This window comes from Plectropomus leopardus, chromosome 1, assembly GCF_008729295.1.
Source record: "Plectropomus leopardus isolate mb chromosome 1, YSFRI_Pleo_2.0, whole genome shotgun sequence".
NCBI lineage: Eukaryota > Metazoa > Chordata > Actinopteri > Perciformes > Serranidae > Plectropomus > Plectropomus leopardus.
In genome coordinates, this window is record NC_056463.1 from 14,053,687 (window position 1) to 14,074,429 (window position 20,743).

Genomic DNA, 20,743 nt, shown 5'->3' on the forward strand with positions numbered 1-20,743 from the left:
AAGATCAGAGAAAGTCTCATGTCAGTGACTTATAAGGATCTCATGATAGTTTTTACTGCTTTGAAATGTCAGTAACAAAGAGGAAGGACTCAAGTACAAGTTCTGCATTTAACTTTACTTCAGTGAAAGGGTCGAGGCATTATCAAGAAAAATGATTAATGTTAATCTGTACATAAAAATAACTTCTAGTAATGGTTTTCTACCAAAAAGTTTGATCACTCAGTAAAAAATTATTCGAATTCCATCCTCTCCATCTTAATCCAGAATCCATTATGCTGTTTTTTTGCCTCAAAAGTTCACAACTGGGCACAAGATGTTTCCTACCGCACTGAAAAGTCCATCCTCTGTTTTTTGTAGACTAAAAGTTTGAAGTTTCCACATGACGCTTGTGTTAGTTACACAGTTAGGCTTCAGTAATGTCACAAAATTACACTTTCATGTTGATGCCTGAAAGGGACAGTTCACCCCAAACTCCACAATACTCATTTTCCCTCTTACCTGTAGTGCCATTTATCAGTCTATATTGTTTTGTTGTGAGTTGCTTAGTGTTGGAGAGAGATGTCCGCTTTCTCTCCAATATAATGAACCCAGATGGCACTGGACCTGTGGTGCTAAACACACACACACACACAGCAATGTCATTTTCTAGTGATCATGACCCACCTACTCAAGATAATCCACAGACCTTATTGTGGGCAGGTTCATGTTAGAACTATTTTCTTTCTACCAAACTACACCCATAAACTGTGTCATGGTGCAGAAGGAAGTGTGCATCTACAGCGAGCTCACCAAGCACCGGTGAGTTAGCAAACATTACAGCTCATCCAAGGAGGACGCCATGTATGTTTGGATCTCATGCTGTCAAAAGCATGATCCTCTTGTGTATGAGTGGATGCACGCTTCTTTCTGTGTTGTGATGCGGTTGGAGGGTGTAGCTTCGTAGAAAGAAAATAGTTCCTACATGAGACTGCGCATAACAAGGTCTAGGGAACATCTTGAGTCACCAAGTTACCAAGTAACAAACTCAAACACAAAACTGTTTAAATGCCTTTGGCAAATGTTTAATCAAATCTGAGTCTTTCAACATCATATGCAGCAAGTTCCCAGCAACTTTTTCGTTTTTATAAAGTCAAATAAAAATTTAAATTAAAAATGAATGAATAGAAATAGCTCTCTGAGGCTTTACAAAGTAAAAGTTCCTCCCATGCTGACACTTTCCTGCACTTCTTAATACATTTTATTGGCGATCATTAAAATAAAATGCAGATACATATAATCTGCAAAATGCCAAATATCAGACCCAATAATTGGCCAGGCTGATGATCTGTTGACCCCTAATCTAGATTGATAAAGAGCACTACAGGTTAGAGGAAAATTAGATATTTTTGATTTTGGGGTGAACTGTCCCTTTAAACTTAAAACTAAGGTAAGCACACAGAAATGTTTTCCCTGTAGCAGATGAGCATAAAAACAAACTTCTGATGTCAAATTCTACACATACATCATTCTGCACAGTGAAATACAACAACAATAAGCAAAGCACTTATTTAATGGAGGGGAGCAATAAGTAACCACACTTGTTACTACACGTGGAGCCAATAGAGTACACTATCTTCTTTTTTCATGAAGCTAATATAAAAGTTTCTGTGACACTAAAATGTCTGTGAAGCAATATTTATAGGCTTTATTTTACAAGTTACAGAGCTAATATCTTGCAGTGAAGGTTGAGGAGAAGGAGACTTAGAAATACTGCATTAAAATGTTGATTTTCAGCATCAACAGAGATGGATGTTTTGAAGCTGAACTCCAAATCCCAGGCAGCTCTCAAGCGCCATATAAAGCCTGCCTGTGTGTACACATTAGTCTGTGTACTTGTGTGTCACCTCCATTGTGTTTTTAAAGTGCTGAATCATCAAAGAAGTATTTTCACTCTGGCTGGCTGAAATCATGGAGACATTTTCAGACATGGTTTATCCTGTTGAAAATGTCAGGAGATGTCTCACTGAGATTACAGACTCAAATGAAGCCGGCGTGGGTCCTGCACAGAAGCCGTACAGGACAGCGGCACCAACACAATGTTATCTTTCCGGAGCCATGATAGGAGACTTCCCCTCAGAAATTTTCAGTGTAGCAGCACAAGTCTGAACCAGCTTTCTTGTGTTTCTGAAAACAGCATAAGATAAGCCTACACTATGCTTTCTTCTGCAGTCACTCTGTGGTTGTAAGTGCATATATTCTGTGTATCTTCCACTAATGCTTCAGTCTTGGTGCGACATCTTTCGTCCACCAGTACAAATCTACCTACTCAACGCACAGAGGCCGAAAGTAGAACCACCTCGTCTTTTTCGTACCACTTATTTTCAAACGAGTGTTTTGCTCCCTTCTTTCCTCTCATGGCAAACCACTTCCAAGCAGATGAGTTGAAAGGGGAGACTGTAAACACGACAGGGGCTTTAATAAACGTTGGTGCTGTTTGGTGTGGTTTTGGAGGACAGATCACTCCCAGGAGGCCGCAGCCAAGTGCGCAGCACTCTGCCGCGCCTCAGTGGACGGGAGCCAGAGGATGACAGAGTTAAGGCTTTTTAAGAGCGTGCTCTCACAGTTGAACAGTTAATAGTGCTGTAAAATGTGAACAATCACAGCACGAAAAGTGTTGATAAGTCAGTTTTTGTTTTTGTGAAGTGCTTAAAATTCTTTGTTGTTGAGTCCGAAAGTGTTTTTCACCGAAAGTGAAATTAGGCGAATTGGAAAAGTGTGCTTTTAAAATCTAAAGTGATGTTTGAGAATCTTCTCACTTCAAGTGTGAAAGTTCGTTATTGACTGTAGAATCGGCTGTTGAAAAAACAATCTCACCTCGCGGTCCATTTATTAGCTGCACCGGAACTTTTGAACACATTGCGTGATCTTTACCAGCAGATGATGTTTTTTATTGCTGGTTTCGATATTGGTCGGCCATTCCACCAATTTGATCATATTGAAATATCTTGGCAACCGTTGAATAGATTGCCATTTGATTTTGACATTCATGGCCTACAGAGGAGGAATCTGTCTGACTTTAGAGATCCCTTGAATTTTGAGTATTTTAACTAAAAATAAATTTGTCAGGAAACCAAAAAGTAGCTTCCAAGCTGGAACCAAGAAATAGCAGGTTTTCCTTGACCTGAAGTGCAAACTGTGAAAACATCAGCGGACATGTCATATTCTACAGATTGGAAAGAGAGGAACGAGTATTGCACGTATTATTCTTCTAGTCTTCTTCTCTATTGTATTGTATTGGCAATTTTGGAATTATTGATCCTACATCGTACAGGGGCAAAATTATCGTACAAATATGAGAATTATCGTACATCTGGTAACACTGGCAACACCCTTTGTTGATGACACATTGTTGATTACAATGGTTCAAAACAAACCTAACTGGAACCAGTTTAAGAACCAGAGCTAATTTGGTGAGAAATGGGTCAAAGAGCAGTTTGCAGCTGTAGAACATCAGTCCAATGGCAAACTATCCATTAAAGAATATTATGTGATATGACCAGAAAATCCAGAACAGTTATTTAATTAACTTAAGGTGATATTATTTCTGACCTTCTTTCTTTGTTCTGCACAGTAATTTGGATGGAGGGAGTGGTCATTTTGGGCTGCTTTGCACATGTATGTGAATTTTTACATGTATTTATGGTGCACATCTGGAGGAGCATCTCTTTGGGGTGTTTAACACTGAACCCAGATCTACTATTATACTCTCCATGGGACACTTTCTCCACCTCAGTTGTATTTCACCTTTCCTCACAGCCCATCAAATGTGACCAAGCAAAGTTAATGTGAAAGCGTCTGGGCATTTTAGTGAAATGCAATATCCCAGACAGCTGTGTTATATCAGTTATAGAGTCTGACTCCCTTCTTGTGCACCCCTGTGCCCTTAACATTCATATCTTCACTTTTTCAACACATCTGTTCAGCCAAAGAATAAACAGAACTGCACTTTCTGCTTTCGTTTAGTTCAAAGCTTGAGGGCAGCTCATACCTGCAGTGTTTTCTGAAAAATACTAATGTATACAACATGTGAAAAATGGTGCCTGCTACTGTAAGAGGTGGATGTGTGGAATGTGGGCTGCATTTGTATTTAGCTCTGAATCAAACTCAAAACCAGACAGAAGATGTACATCATAGTTTGAACAATCAGTAATCGTCTGCAGAGCTAGCCAGACACATACAACAAAACCCATTTATAAAAGAATAAATGATGACAGAGATGGCAACGTAGTCATGCCGCCTCTTGAATTCCAGTTCAACTGCATTTCACCTCAGGAATATTTGTGGTGTGACTGTATTTTACTCCATAAAAGGGGTGAATGAGAACATGTCCATTTACTGGAGCTTCTTTACCAGGCAGAATGTTTTATAAGGTAGGAAGACAGCCAATTCTGAACAAAGTGAGAGGGAAATAAAAGGTGTGTGAGTATGAAAAAGACAATCAAGAAAAAAGAAAAAAAGTTTGCTTAGGTGCTAAACCCGAAGCTGAAAAGTCCCCCCTCAGTTCTCTACACAAGTTATATGAGCCTCTGATCTACATTTAGTCAAGCAGCATACAGTAACAATAGACGATTTCCCTGACCAGAGGGTGTAAAAGTCACAGTGCAGACAGAGTGTTGGTCTCTCTTGTGAGTGACCTGCTCTGACCCTCACCCGTCTGAACGGAAATGATTCATAAATGTAATTTGTTCACTGGTGCTGCCCCTGTGCTGTTAAGGAAACCGTTCTGTCAGAGTGCACAAAAAACCCCACACAGTGCTTAATTGTTCATTTTGATCATCTGTTTGTGCATCTGAACAATACCATGCTTCATTTGAGGATAGACTAATTTTGGACCTAAGTCTGTGAATTGGGGACAGCATGTTTAAGTCCTCAATTTGGTTGCTCTGCAGCTGCATTAAGTGTGAGATTCTTTTTTGGAAATAGATTAGAGAACTCTCATACTTTTTTAGCCATGTACATTTGAGGTGCACCTGACACACAATTAAAGAGTTTAACCTCCAGATCAGAAAATATTAACAACTTAAGGCCCAGACACACCAAACTGACATCAAAGACCTAGTGGCGATAACTATATAAGTCAGTGGTTCTGCATTTGCAGTTCAAACTAAATCCTAATACCTAATTCGTCATTCAATATGGGAAACCAGAAGACCAACAGGACAGCTATTAGCTAGATGTCCAGTTAGCACATTAACAACACAACCCAATGTTAAAATAACAAAGGATATTTACTGTGTGCTAGCAAACAACTACACAGTCACGATCCATTTTTTTAAATAGCTCAACTGCAAAAAAACAAAAAAATAGTATTACCTTGTATAACAACTTTGTTTCGGTCTCACATGCTCATGACTTAGTATGCTTTCATCACTTGCATTTCTTTTCTCTCGTGCACTGAGCTGTACTGCCAGTTAGAGTTATTTCATTTATTGATGGGCTTGAGTTACTCCTCTTGTTGTTGTCTGTAGTGAGTCCATGCATTGAAGTACCTCTCAATCAGTTTGTAACTCATAGCTGGGTTCTGTGTTTGAACTTTTAGTGGTGGCATCATCCTTTAAGATATTAGCGTATATTAGAATCACGGTTGCATCTTTAAAGTTTGTGTAAATTAAGATTAGGCATGTGCTTGTCATGTTTAAGATTGGGATAAGCCCTTAGCTGGAGTTACATCAATGAAACAGTTGTAAAAGTTTATTGTTTGAATAGAAATGCCACAAAAACGGGCAGCCTCTCTGTTAACTTGTTTAGGGTTGAGGTTAAGGTTTCATTGGTTTTTCTGGTTAACACTTCATAGTCATCAAGACAGGGACAAACAGGAAGTTGCCTTTTTTTTTAGAAAGGAAATGTTTTGCTTGCACAATGAAATTAACAGTGGATTCTCAATAAGCCGATACAAAGGTTGAGTCTGTGGTTCATTCAAGCCAGGTATGTTTGAGTAAAGAGAGACAAATTTAGATTCCATAAGTCATTATTATTTTTGTGAACTCAGTTGTTATAATTATTGTGTCGCTGGAAAATTTTTCAGATCCCTCATTTTCTTCCACTCTTTATGTCTGTGCTGCAGTTTGCAGACTTTTCATACCTTGAAGGCAAAATTAATTTGAAGTGATCTGCAGTGAACCGTACTCTACAGATGTTTGTTTATTAATGCAACAGTGTGGACGGGGAACTCTTTGTCCTCTGGTTGTGTCAAACTGCTGATTCCTGGGAAAAGGAAACAGTGACTAACACTCCATTTGTTTTCAGGCATGTGCTAAGGAGCTCAGGGTCCGCAGGGACGGCCAGTGGCCAGCATTCAAAGCTGTAGGCCCACAGGGGAGTCTACCGACCTACCATTTCTTATAATTATGTGAAGTCATCTCTCCTCCATGTTTGCCCTCTTTGTCTGTGTTATGCAATGAAGCCATATGCTTCCAATCCGCAGGGGAGAGAGTCAAGAGCAAATAAGCACAAGAATTTACCAGAACCTCTTATCTTTCACAGCACAGATAAACATATCAGGGAATAGCCTGATCCCCCTCTCACAAGGATGTGAGAGCGAACGAGTACACAAAGGCTGTCAGGAGCAGTCCAGAACATGTAATTAAAGCATCAGTGATGATCTATTTCAGAAACGTTTTTATCATGAAGAAAGACTTCTTTCCTGGAAAGCAGAGGTCTTAGAGAACAAATGAGCTTACTTTGTCACCCCAGACAGATGTTTTTGCTCATCTGTGCTTTGTGTGTGTGTGTTTCAGTGTGTGTGTGTGTGTGTGTGTGTGTGTGTGTGTCTGTGTGTGGGCATCCGCGATTGTTTCGCTGCACGGCCTTTGCTTCCGTAATTGTGGTACAGTAATGACAGTATCAAGGTGCTGTGATGTTGTGATGTTACTTGTTGCCCGGGACTACATTTCCACTCTCTTCTCTTTAATGTTACTCAGTGGTCTCGGAATGATGATGTCACTGTCCGCAGAGTTTCCACCACAGCAGAGGGCCTGCGGAGATGAAGTGAGTGGGTGTGTATGTGTGTGTTTGTGTGTGTGTGGGTGTGTGTGGGTGTGAGTTTGTGACGTACAGTCAGACAGACAGACCGGCTGCGTTTGCACAGGGGAGAGGGCCTGTGCTGAACAGAACCACAGAGGAGAGGTGCTGTTTTCATTGGTCTGGGGTTCAGGGACTCACCGTCTGGGTCAGTGTTATTTCAGTCAGTAATGAACTCCTGTACATGCGCGCGCACACACACACACACACACACACACACACACACACACACACACACACACTCACTTTAGACAGTAAGTAGCTCTCCATTTCACTGTATATTTACTCTTCCTCCTTTAATTTATGGTTACATAACAGATTTGTCCTCTGAGGATGGCTGTAATGAGATATGAACAGTGGCTTTTGGGAAATGGAAAGACTGACGCAGCAAATTACATGCACAAAGTCCTTGGTATTATTCCATAATTAAGTTAACCTGTAGTGGAGCATGTTCAGTGTAGTATTAGTGCATTTTCTACATAAAGGATGTAAATACTTCTTCTACTTTGGGGAAGCCTGAACCACTTGGAAAAATATTGGTGGGAAGTGGAGTCATATGTCTCAGCTTCTTTCCTGTAATGCAGACAGTTGGAAAACAGCACCAAGTGAATCTGAAATGTCCGAACAGGATGTTTTATCAGCCTAATATTTCTGCCAAATGATGTTGTTGAGTCTGACTCACTGGCTAACAAGTTTGATGATGACAAAATGCAATCTGATCTGCTCTGAGAGCAATTTGCAGCAGAAAACTCTCATTTTAAGAAGAAAAAAATAAATAAGAAAAAACTAAACAACTCTGAAATCGTATCAATTAGACAAATTTCTGCTTCTGTGGATGAAATGCCAAACAGACATCCTGAAACAGACTTTCAAGTGATGTCAGAATTTGTCATTTGGCAGAGTCATTGGAGTTATGTAGGACATCCTGTCTTTTCCAAAATACCATTAAGCAGCGATAGATCCGCATATTTTATCTACTCTTTCTGCTCAGTCGCCAGAATAAAATGTTGGTATTGTATATTTCTGTAAACCTTGTGCATTTGTAAAATTAATATGTAACAGATCAACATTTCTAAGGAGATGTAGTTCAGATTACATGTATATGAGCTGAGTTTCTCATGGTGAACTGTGTGACACCTGTCAGCTGCCAAGCAGCAGACCACAGTTTAAGACCAGCAAAAGTGTGTGTTTTTATTACGAGAGTTCAGGACATTTCCAGCTGTGTTTGTATCGACCAAGCCAGGTATTTTAAACCAAACCCATAGACTGTATAAAAATACTGGATGAAGCCACCATGACGTCATTCACTGGTTTTTGGTTTCGCGTTTTGAAGCCTCGAGTTTGCATTTAGCCATATATGGACGAGAGGGTGGCGCTATGGAGAAGCAAGGGTTGCATTTGTATCACAGACTGTTGTGACGCCGTGAAGACATCACCCAAAGTGTGGCTACGGTCTTACTTATGCACAACATAAAAACACACACTTTTGTTGGTCTTTAACTGTGTTCTGTGTCTGTCTGCTGCTTGGTGTAACATTAGGCCTTGATAACATTTAAATGAGTAAGTGTTGTAAAAGTTCACCCCTGGAAAGTTGTCATGAACTGGGAAATTAGCAAAATAAATCAGAACCGTTTTTTGCTCCAGGCTACAAACATGTTTATTTCTGCTGTTAAGTTGAACATTTTAAGATGGGGATTAATTCCTCAAGTGGTCATTTAAATGAAAGTCTTCTGGTTTTTTGGCACTTCCTCATTGGCCTCATTTTTTTAGCCTGGGGGTTGCAGCCTCAGGCTAATATGTTACTAATGAAACATTTAAAGTATGACTATGAACATGCTTACTAGATTATGTTGTACAAAATATTTATTGAGAAAATGAAATGAGAAAGTCCAAAGATTGATGAGAAATTCATAATTTCAGATCAGACCACATTGGGGTATGTGACATTTTGCACAACTGTAAATTTTTATATTTTTCCACTTAAAAACTGTGGCTGAGGAAAATGATTGAAAATGAAAATGTTTTACTTCCTATTTTCCCTGCTAAGTTATTAGGCAATGTGACCTCCCCTCTGTGACCACACCAGAAATCTCCAGACTTCCTCTTTTATTCTAAGACACTAACCACTGACCAGGCCATCTCCACAACAAACACAAACTTTCACAATTCCTCTCCATGTCATTGTCACATTTGCTCAACAGCAGAAGATATATTTTGATTGTACTGTATATGATTCGCGTACTTCCGTGTCTAGAGGTAATCCAGTTCTGCAATGTTTAGTTCAACTGTAGTTCAAACTGATATACAGTAAATATCAGGAGAAATGTTTGTTTTCCATACAGCCAGGTATTGAAAGGTGCTTAATCCCTGATATGTCACTTCCTCTACATTATGTGAACTTCACACCTCCTGTTACGTCAAAGTCTCCAGTGAGTCACATGTACGGCAGGTCACACAAGTCTCTATACTGTGTGAACATGTGAAGATGTTCCCGTGTTTTCACCTTATTAAATAAGTAACAGGCTTGTGGTTTCTGATGTCATCTCCTTCAGGGCAGGATGAGTTGGAAATTATAGGGGGTTAGAAATGGAGAGACATCAGACGCATGAGTGTGCACAATAACACATGCATGCACATACACACATATACACTGATATCATATTAAAGTCTTCAAAGCTGCAGGACGTGACAGATAACCCCAAGTTGACATATTGTCTGAAAAATAACTACAAAGTCAGCTAAGGTGCATGTTAGGCAGCGAGACAATGTTTTTTTTAAGAACGTCTGATTGAGTTTTTGTTCTTCATGATTTTTGCAGTTTCATTGCCCTCTCACTTGTTACTTTTTCTCGTAAGCACAGCATAAATCAGAAATTTGTGTTACCGGCACAACTGAGTAATGAAGTAACAAGTCATACACAAAACTGTTTTGGCTTTCTTGCAAGATAATCTTGTCTTCAAGAGTGCAAGGGTGTTTTTAATAAGCTTTGTAACTTCACTAAAAATGGTGAACTATTAGTGCCCACTTTCAATTTAACGGGAAAAAGGTTTTGGGAAACTCCTCTCAGTTCATTCTAAACTTTTTCTCCATGCAGAAAATATTCTGCTGGGAAATAATGTAATAAGGTCTGTCAGTGTGCCCGTCCACAGACTGAGTCATTTTCTCACAGCTTGGTGATGATTTTTTTTTTTGAGCTGCATTGCCATACATGTGACTCAGAGCCAACCTGGACTATTGTTAGAGCAATAAATGAGCCCTGGAGTTTATTATTACAGTAAGTTTGTCAAATGCCATTCTGAGAGGTCAGGGATGCACTTCAGTAAACTGTTCATAGTCACATTTAAGTGGCAAAGAGACTCTAGGGTTAAAGCGTTGTGGTTATAGTATTTGGCGCTCTGTGGCAGAGTCTGTAAAACATTTCCCTCAGAAAACAGCACTGTGGCAAATGGTGTGAGGAGGGCTGCAGTCTGTCTCAGCCAAATGGAGAGAGGCGTTCAGACTGAGACCAAAAAAGGTAGTGCAGAGGAAAGAAGAGTGTGGGGGATGGTGCACTGTTAAAAAAAAAACAATACAAGGTGATATGATATCCTCCCCCACATGAAATTATTTTTTGATGATACAGCTGTGATGACTGCCTCTACTTTCCCTTTGTGTGAACACTATTTGTATCATAATATATGAGCTTGAAATACCATTCCAGTGGTTTTACTTGTATGAGCAATTTAACTACAAATCACAGTTATTCTACATTGATGCTTTTTTTCCAACCCTACCATAGGTGCTTAGATTCCCTTTCTAGCATCCAGCTAGCTAGTAAGATTATTTAATTTCAGTAATGAAATATATCAAAAGAAAATGAGTCTATAAAGACTCGCAGCCTGGTGTCGATGTTATTTGGCATTAGTGTGTGAACAACCCATAAAGGTTTCAATGTGTGGGAACTAGGGTTGCAACAGTGTGAGATTTTCATGAAACGACAATTCTCTCTAAAGAAAATCCCAGTTTTACAGTATATAGTATTACACTATACTATATTACACTTCTATATAAATAAAGCTATTATTGTTATTATTATTTTTGATTATTATTATTACAATGACCCTTAAAAGAATAAAAACATCTTTATTGGTCGAACTATACTTTAAATTGAAACTTTAAACCATTTGTCAAATGGAAGCATGATTAAACAGTAGGGCAAGCACTTGAGGAGAAAATGAAATAATGTCAAGCACAAGTGAGATTCTCCATCCAATTGCATTTTATTTTCAACACTATTCACAAGGTAATGTACACAGTATGATAACCGTCAATTTTTATACCACCGTATTAGTTTCGCGGTATACCGCTGCAAGTCAAGTGTGAAACTTAAATAAAAGAGGCCCAAGGATTGAGCCATGGGGAACTCCTTCTTCTCACACATCATGTCATGTCGAAATATAAAGAATAAATTACCAAGAACCAAGGATCTAATTTTTAACTTCACTGAAAAGAACTGAAATTAATGGCTACCTAAAAGTCTTGACAAACTATAAATGAGGTGTTGTTATCACAGTAATGTAAAGAAAGGGTGGTTCCCATTAAATGAATACACATACTACTACTCAGCCCCATATCCCTTAGAACTGTGCTCATATTGGATGATTCGGGAGGGGATAGAGGTGCGTGGGAGGCTGGAGTTTGTGTCCTGTTACAGACTTACAATTAACTGTCGCCTTTTCATTAAATATAACTACAGTCTCTCCCTATCTTCAACCAAGTGTTTTACCATACCTAAACCATGAGTTCATGTTCCAAAACCACAGTCTTTCCCTCATTTTCAACCAAGAAAAAGAATGTAAAAACATAAATGTCAAAGAAAGGTCAAAGCGAACAAAATCCAAGGTTATGCAGAGTTGTGTGATATCAGCGTTCTTGTCTGGCAATAGGATTGTAATGTCAGTGCTTGTCTGTCTTTACAGGCGAGATCATCACCCCTCCAGTGCTGGAGAAATGCTATTATACCTCTCCTGTTAGCCACTGCTAGAATCAATGTCAGGGTGTGAACTGTGACCCAAGCCTCACTCAGCAGACTGCTCATCCACAGCTGTCCTTCCTCAGGCACTCCCCCCTCCGAATCAAACCTCTCCAGCTCCTCTGTGCTCATGTTGGCACGGCTGATAGGAAGGTCAGTGTATAATTTCTAGTAGTGGTGTCAAAACAGAATCCTAACACAGGTGTGTCTGCAAAACCAAAGACAGGGAGGCAAGATTTTGCCATGAGAGGAATTATTCTTCATTTCTTGTTTCATTTACAAGATTCTTACGTGACCACATGCAACACATGCATGTCGGCATACTTTGCAGACTGTGTTTGCTGAGGTGTCTGTGTATTTCTGTGGCTGTGTATATTTGTGGAGGTGTCTGACTATGTGTGTGTGTTGAGGGGAATGTGGTGGTCCGTACATGAGTGCTTCCGTTACACCTCCACACAGGAGACCTTTTCTAGTCCAGGAATGAGCCACACAGTGATTCCTATGCATGCATTTCAAATGATAGAGGTTGTTTCATTTCTGTTGATCTTTAACCCTTTAAAATCTGGAGCGAAATCACTTTCCTTGTGCTTCTGTCAGAGTAGTATTTAGTATTTAAAGCTTTGAGCCCTGATCAAATTGGTGTGATGGATTTCAAAAATACGAGGAAAAGGCGATGAACAACCAAGTTATAAATGTTTCACAAATTACAAGAAATTAATCGATCTAGAAATATATTTTTTAGAAGCTAAGGAAACAGCTGGGGAAAATAAATTTCATGTCTTTGAAAGAAATTAAGCCAATTTGTTCAAGTTTCAAGGGGTGAATTCCCACTGAACCCTTCCATACAATGTTAATAAAATCTGTTGAACTTGTCATGCGTTTCCCAAACAGGCTGACCTCACCTGGGATGAGGCAGGTGGGCCTCATCCTCCATACAGCCCCAGGTGAGTTGGCATGCGTGTGTCGTCTAGACGGGAACAAGTGAGTAATGGTGATGCTTACAGCAAAGTACACAGTTAATGACATTTCCCCCTAAATGGTTTGGAAAGTGTGCCTGCATCATCTGGGCTCAGTTGCAGAAAATATTTGGTGACGATAATCGCATGTTTGCATGTGTTTGTGGTACACAGAGTTGGTGAGTTTGGACAAAGGATTGCTGCATTGGTTGGGAAATAGTTTTGCCTTCAGGCCTTTAAAGTACATTGGCAGAAAGAGAGGGAAAGTAGCGACAATGAGAAAAACACACGACAGAGAGATGGCGAGACTCCGGATTATATTATTTTACTTGCTAGTGTCTCATAAACTTTTATTCTGCTTCCCTGCAGGGTTGCCGCTGAGAAAGTCTGCTTTACGTCTGTAGTGTCATTAGGAAGTTTTAGGAGGCAGGCACGAAAGCTGGAATATAACCTACTCCTGCTCTGAGCTGTTTGCATGTCTGCCTACCATAATCTAGAGAGAAGGAACTATTGTCTAATGAGGCATAGTGAAACAGAACATAATGGAAACTGCTTACTCATTAAGGCAAATGTTTTTAAAGACGAGGAAATGCCACAAGTAAAACAGCTAGGATGTGGATCCAAATTGGCTCAGCATTTCGGCCAAAAACATGTTTTACTGCAGAAGGGAATTCGAGTATTTACTCACCAACAACAACATCTTTGTGTTTTCCCAAATATGTTTTGTCTGACAGTTGGCTGGCTTATTTCATCTTCACTGGTCTGTTTCACATCAGCTAAAGTCAGACATGGAGGAAATAGTCAGATCCCTTACTTGAGTAAAAGCACTAATAGTCTGACCTGACTGTAAAAATACTCTGTTGTAAGCAAAAGTTCTTCACTCAAATACTTATTACTTAAGTGAAAGCAAGCAAGTATAATTAGCAAAATACACTTAAAATATGGAAAGTAAAAGTACTTTGGGACATCTAGCCAGAGTTTTCTGAAAATAAAACCAGGTATTTTGTCAGTTTGTTGTGTATTTGAGATGTCAGGACATTTAGTAGATCTTTTTGGATGACGAAACCAGGTATTTTTTAACAATATGTGCGGATGTAGGCGTTCTTCTGGTGACAAAACTGGGTATTTGAATCAAAAACAACAAACAAATTTCTTAATATGAAAAGTAACTAGTAACTTAAACCTTCAAGTAAATTTAGTGAAGTAAAACATACAAAATTATCCTCTGTGATGTAGTCGAGTATAAGTATAAAGTGGCACAAGATGGAAATGCTCACATGGTTCCCACAGTCATGAAAATCCTGAAAAAGAAAAAGAAAACAAAAAAAAAACTGGAATTTGTTTGGAATTGATAAAAAACTTTTGGAAAAGTTTTGAATAATTTTTTTTGGCTTTTGTTTAAATGAAAAAAATGCTAAACATTCCAGTCAGTTTCCCAAAAGAGGCGCGGCTTGACATGCAACGTATGCTCCTTTCTGGTCTAATGGCATATGTAGCTTGTTGGCAGCATAAATGTAAAACTTACGAGTAAAGACAACAAGAGCTAGGAGTTTGCTTATCAGCAAATGCCTGCAAAGTACATGCTTAAATAGAAGTGTGGAAATGTTATGGAAAAGTTATGGAAAGGTTTTGAAAATTCATCGGTAAAAACGTGTGGGAACCCTAATTCTCAAGTTAAATAGAAGAACCTCATATTTGTACTTAAGTACAGCACTTGAGTAAATGTACTTAATTGTATTCGGCCACTGGCAAAAGTTCTGGCCACTGAAAGCTCCTCTTTGTCTCCTTCCTCCAGGATCTTTTTTGGACTACCTGCTCAGTGAGGGATGACCAGGCAAGTTGTCGGAGGCTGGCAGTGTACAAACGCACGTCGCAGACACATGCCAAAACTGTGAGCAACAAGACGGACCAAGGTCAGTCTGAGTAACACTCGACCTCGCAGCCTTTGGAGCTTACTGTAAGTCCTTTGGAAATGTGCCCTCTCCGTGTGAATATCATCACCTTTCTACTGCCGGCCTAATCATGAATTCATTAATGTGATTAACTGTGGCCCCTTTTTCATGAGACAATCAGTTTTAGTTGGCGTGACAACAGGAAAAGGCACAGACGTTTTCATATGGGTCCCAAATTCTGTGCACGTCTGCGAAACTCATTTTGCAACACTAACAAAGTATTTTTTCATTCAGGCGGGTAAACAAGATGCAGACTTGTTTTTCACTATTTTTCCTATTGGTCTCGTTAAAACCACCGGGACAGTCTGGTAAATTAACCCCGCAGGAGACGTTCCTCATATTCACATTTAGTGAATTCACAATGGCCAAACTGTGGACTGTGTGCGTGAGCGCAGGTAACAGGAGCGCACTCATAGCAAACAGCGTACACTCCCTCTAAGACCACTTTTCCTTTTCTCTCGCTTCTTTTTCTCTCACACAAAACCACTCTGCAGAAATGGAAAAACACGTGTTACTCTGTTGGGGTCATGCTTATTTACACCTGACGCCATGGTGTGAAAACAAAGGTTTCCACATCCCTGACTGATGAAGAAGTGTCATAACATCAGGTTTGACTGGAGGAGATATAAACTGTGACTGATGTGTGCACACACAGCTGTCTGCAGAGGTGGAGGGCGTGTAGGGACAAAACTTTTCAGTGGGAGTGTTGTCCTTGTGTCAGGATGGAACCAGGGTTGGAGAGGGGGGACAGGTGGGAGACTTAGTCATACTGCACAAGTGAACAACGTGTTCTTGAAAGCTACATCCAAAGCACAGCATGATTACTTGTGTCTGAAAGTTGTCGTCACGGGTGAAAAACCCGCAGAGAGATATCAGCCCACGCTACAGTCCCCTCAGCTCTACGGATCATTAAGTCTTTGTTGTTTCGTTATACCACCAACGCTATTGTGTTTGGTTTTAATTTCCACAAATATTTTGGTTCACCCAGCAGCTGTTTTAAACAAAAAATGTTTTAAAAACCTATGACCTGCCCAGCACTGAATGGGAGAAAAAAACTGAGCATTTGGCAGCTAAAGAGCCAGAAGTTTTCCCTCAGGAGTTGGTGGAGACCAAAACAGAGAGAGAGGAAAAGGGATTGCTTCTTCTTATCTGTTGGATAAATGCAGCTGTTTACTAACAAGGTGATAATATTAGTGTTGTGTTCATTTCTACTGCCCCTGATTTTTATTGTCGGTTTAGGTTACAAAATTAAGACTTGAGACTTGAAAGCAAAGACATTCACATCAGCCACCATTCAAGTTCTTTTCAATGTCTTTTTGACTTAAAGGTTTACAATCCAGGACTGTCGAATGCTGTTAGTAAACATGCTCACACATGGGCAATATAATAAAAGAAGCCACAGAATATTACCAAACAAAGGCCAGACAGAGAAGAGTTAAGGTAGAATAAAATTCTTCTTCTTCTTTGTCTTCTTCTTATGAACAACAACAATAATAATTAACAGTGACAGGCATGGTCCTGCACACCTTTAGTTATTGGTGCTATGCATTAAGGGACTCCTTAAAACGCTATTAATTAAGTTAATCAAGTTTAGCATCCCGAAACTTAAAAGACTTGCAGCTTGACTTGCAGTTGTATTGATAAAAAGTTGGGACATGACACTTCAGACTTGCTTTGTTAAGTCTTGAAACTTTATTCGGACTTTTCCGAAAAGACCCAAAACAGCCCCACAAATCACTGTGGATTACACAGCAGGACCAAAGATAATATGTTTTGTCTGGTCCCTCTGCTGCTCCTCTAGGCTCTTGATGCTGACATTACTTCATCTTAAGGGTGTGTGAACGTCTCGTGTGACTCAACATGTAATTGGGTTGATGAAGCACCGCCATCAGTGCCCCTCACTTGTCAAGTCAAACCCTCGCTGTCACTCTTCAAGCAGCCCAACCCAATGTGGTTTCCACGGTAACTCTGTATTGTAGCACCATGTTGTGGAATCTTGGGAAGTGCTTCGTCAGTGTTTCGTCTCTGCATGGACCGCCTGCTCTCTGCGACCTCTAGCATTTGTCGCCAGCAGACCAGCAGCTTCTCTTCACATCCTGTGCAGAAAATTCAGACTGATTCAGACCTGAGTGATGACGCGGAGCAGTGAGAATGCTGACAACCTCAAATTAGATTGCTCAACCGTTTTTTTTGCCATGTGGAGTTTGAACTTCTGCATAACTTCTGCATAACTTCTGCGTAACTTCGTCATGACATCAAATTCTTCTCTTCATATTTTAAGCGACAAATTAACAAATAGTTCCACTTTTACTTCTCTAGGCAGGGAGCTGGAAGCAGGAGAACAGACAGTTGGACAGATGGACAGACAAACATGGTCCCATTACTGCTCATCTTGTCCTCCACCTTCCTGGTGCATAAAAAACAAACACCTCCAACTTTCTAACTCTCTTCTAAACCCTCCAGACTTTCTGTCTCTCCACCTTTCTCTCTCTTTACACATTCCCACAATCCTCCACTCTCTCTCTCTCTTTCTCTTAACTATTCCGTCCAGCTGTGGACATCTGGCTCTCACTCTTTAAGCGGCCCGTCCAAGGTTTGGTGAAGCCAGGGTGGAGAACCACACTTTAAAAACAAGTGCTCCCAAGGCTCAACATGTGTTAAAGCTTGGCACATATTAGAAGAGCTTTTTCAGATTTGGAAATCCTTGAGGACTCTGCAGCTGTTACTGTAGTTTTTTTAACTGTCTGTCATGACTTTGACAGTGTTATAGGCAGTGGGTAATTGGGTAATTTTTAACAGTGGAGGATGGACCTGGTTCATTTCAATCACCACCCTCCCACAAAATTGCCTACTATATGAGACACACTGGTTTTAAACTGCTCGTGGGAAGAATTGACATGTAAGAGTCTGTCCATGCGTCTGTTTTCTTCCTTTAGAGCACACCTTGTCAAATTACTTTCTCTGACTAATGCATTTCTCTGATTGTTGTCTCTTGTCTTAGCTGTCCTGCATGTATATCTCACTTACTGACTCAAGTCACAATGTATATCAGATAGCACAGATTTGATTGGCTGCAGGAGTTGGACTCTATTACCTTCAGACGCAGCCAGGCTAGCTGGCTATATAGCACACAGCGTGGCATCAACTGCATCATCTAACTCTCTACAAGAAAGCAAATAAGTGTATTTACCAACAAACATTGCATTTTAAAATGACAAATGCTTTATATTACAGCTCATAATTTAATGCATGCCATAGTTTTCACATTAATTTCTGTAATAGCAATAAAATCAACTTACAGAAACAGTTTGATTAAGTAATCTATGCTTTTGTTTTTGGCAAAGCTACATTGTTGTTGCTCGATAATGGACTGTAAACCAGCTTACAACTTTATCCCCATGCAAATGTAATGCAGCTTTGACTGCAATAGATACACATTTTGTGTTAATTGCAGTGAACTGTCTAAAACAAGTCCTTTCCATTGTTGTTTTGAAGTTAATGAAAAACGATGAGCAGCTGAAAACCAGATCTAAAATATTACATCATACTTTTTTGCAGTGAGGCCAGTCTTAGATTATCAGATCAGGTCTTCACTCCACTAAGTCCCCCCAAAATACACATCACTCACTCTGAGGGTCAACAAACTCACTGTGAAAACAACCAGAGTGGAGATAAATCTCGGGTGAAATATGAATGTATGGAAAGCAGAGACAGATAGAAAAGAAGAGAAGAGGTGAATCATTTTGATAGAAGCCAGGCAGCTTTCCAGAGGCTTCAACAGAGACGGCTCATAAATCTCACAGTGAGACCAAACAGCCCAGGAAATTAAGTCATACCCTAAATACACCATTCTGGTAGGAACTGAATGTCTCTTTTGTTCACAAATATTTACACAATCTTTAACGCCAGTTCCTCCCGGATGCTGCATAAGTGCACATTTCAGGGAAAATATGTTGTATAACATTAGTGAATATGGACATTACATTTTTTAAAGATCCTGCAGATTGAAACTGTGTTTTGATCCTCCACAGTTTGGCGCTGTTTCACAAGTGGAAAGTGTGTGGAGGATTTTTCCACACAGGAGAAATTGGTGACTCAGTTGTACTTTAAAAACATGGACAGTGGCTTTTTTTTCCTGTTTTCTTCCTCTATTTCCCCAAAACCATCTGTTTTACTTTTTAGCCCTCGGTTACAACCCGCTCCACAAAAGTCCTGTGACAGGAATAATTACATTGTCGTCTCACACACAGTAGCTGCTCTCTAAACCAGAACCGTGAGTAAGTTTAGTGAAACCAGCAGCTCCTGCACCATAACACTTATTTTTACCCCTTTTTGCACATTGTTTTTGAAAGCATTTTGTGTCTTGGCACAGGAATAAACTTCCCAAAAAATTAACTCACAGACCTTTGGTGGGCACATACTTAAGACCAACCAACATCAAACATGTTATGAGTAGATAAATCCATTAAATACAAAGGTGCAGCGATGCAAATGCCATCCTGATTGTGAATATTTCACTGGTTTTGCTGCTATAAAGCTTCAGATGTTAACCACTGGAGCAGACTGAGCTTTATATGTGATGTGTGATCACTTTTAAAAAATGCATTATCTAATCTGACGTCATTTAAGCAGAGATTTAGAAGAATATTGGAAACATCTGAATTCAAGTATCCTAATCATTTAGGGGTAGCTTTTCATCAAAAACACTGTATGTTTGAAAATCAAGGAATGATTTTTATGCAAAATTCTTCAAAACACAATTGATTCTGTCTTCAAATGCTGATATATATCCCCAGATATTACCCCAGATACACATAATGTAACTTATAATGTATGTTTGTTTATTTTTTTAATTAAGAATGGTGGATACTCTGCTTTAAATTGCCCATTGTACTGTCCAACATAAAACATAAGATCATGTTTTTGCACTGAAATTTGTGCCGACTGTCTGAATGTAAAAGCACAGACTTGTTTTTCTCGGTCACTTACTTGACTAAACCAGACATGACAAATAAGTAAAGGAAACACTGATTGATGTAGAGCAGGGTGGGGAGGGACACTGTGTGTGTGTGTGTGTGTGTGTGTGTGTGTGTGTGTGTGTGTGTGTGTGTATATGGTGGAAAGTATTGATGTAGGACTGGCTGATTTGGCTGATTGCCAACACATTCTATTAACACCTTAACTTCAATTATTGGTATACATTAACAGGAAGGAAATAATAGAAAACTGTGACTCAACAGACTCTGAAGAAAAATGATGATTGTCTTTGATTTCTCAACATGGAGAGAAGTGCATATACTCAGACAGTCTGGAGTTTTACTCTTCCTCCTTCACCAACAAGCTGCTGTGTTCAGCTCCTGGATGTTTTTGCTTTTTTTAGGATGCAGAAATATTTGGCGTGCAGAAATAAGGTTCACATATTGTTAAGCCTGCTGCTCAGAGCTACCAAATTAAAGATGGGATAATTGATGATTTTGTCTGGATAAAAAAAACCCACTAAAAATAAGTTGAGTTGTTTAATTTCTATTTCTGGAATAAGTGTGAATATCTTCATTCCCTGTGAATATCAGTGAAGAAAGAATAAACGTGTTTGCACGTTTATTTTAATGTAGCCTTTGTTAATGCAGATGCAGGGGGAACTTATGAGAAAGCTACTATGTTTTGGAAGTTGTGAGTGCTATAGCAAATTTGATCTGTTTAAAACAAGTAAATTCGCATATTCATGGCACTGTATGTGAATTTCAAAATGTCAGATTTAAAGTAAT